This window comes from Sinocyclocheilus rhinocerous, unplaced genomic scaffold, assembly GCF_001515625.1.
Source record: "Sinocyclocheilus rhinocerous isolate Xijiao unplaced genomic scaffold, SAMN03320098_v1.1 scaffold474, whole genome shotgun sequence".
Lineage (NCBI taxonomy): Eukaryota > Metazoa > Chordata > Actinopteri > Cypriniformes > Cyprinidae > Sinocyclocheilus > Sinocyclocheilus rhinocerous.
The window spans coordinates 992,194-993,235 of record NW_015644625.1 but is presented as its reverse complement, the minus strand read 5'-3'; positions in this window follow the sequence as shown (position 1 = coordinate 993,235).

Genomic DNA, 1,042 nt, shown 5'->3' with positions numbered 1-1,042 from the left:
TTTTTTTTTTTTTTTAGAAATGAGAGCAATTGTTTCCCATTTCCATTCACCAGCAGCTTATGCTATCTTTCTTCTCCTTGTGGGATCTATTCTTGGGTGTTTTCTTTTGAGGCAGGGTTCTTCCACTTCTGGGTTTTCTATAAATAACTTTAGAAAAAAAAAAACTGATGAAAATTGTAAGAACATTAAAGGCCAGACTCAGATAAGATGTGCTGTTCCTAGCAGTTACTAGTTTAACCTTTAAAGGGATACTTCACCCAAAAATGAAAATTCTGCCATTAATTACTCACCCTCATGTCGTTCCAAACCTGTAAGACCTTCGTTCATCTTCGGAACACAAATTAAGGTATTTTTGATGAATTCTGAGAGCTCTCTGACCCTCCCATAGACAGCAATGTAATTACCACGATCAAGGTTCAGAAACATAGCAAGGAGATCGGTAAAATAATCCATGTGACATCAGGGGTTCAACCTTAATTTTACGAAGCTACGAGAATACTTTTTGTATGCAAAGAAAACAGAAATAACAACTTTATTAAACAATTTGTCTCCTCTGCGTCACCCTAGAGCCATTTTGGAGAGTATCCACTGAACTTAAACAGCCTATGCTGTTCTGTGTCAGCTGTGTCAAGCAGATACGTTGTTTTCGTTCAAATCAAAGCAAATGAATCACGATTCAGTTTAATGAACAAATCAATGACTCACTCAGAAAAACACAAAAGAAGATATTTTGAAGAATGGTAGCCATTGACATCCATAGTATGAGGAAAATAAATAGCCTACTATTGAAGTCAATGCCAGCAACTGTTTGGTTGGACATCATTTACATTCTTGGGTCAACTATCCCTTTAATTACTGATGTGAGTCTCGAAATGTCCAGTACCTATGTAGTATGGTTCCTTTCACACTGTAGCGCTTGGCTGAAAATACGGTTGTCAGACCTGAAATATAGGCTACGAGGGTGAGTTTGGTTATGCGGTTGTCAGTCATGTAAATTCTGTCTATCTTCCATCTGAGTCACTCCCGTCATTTTTGTGCAGTG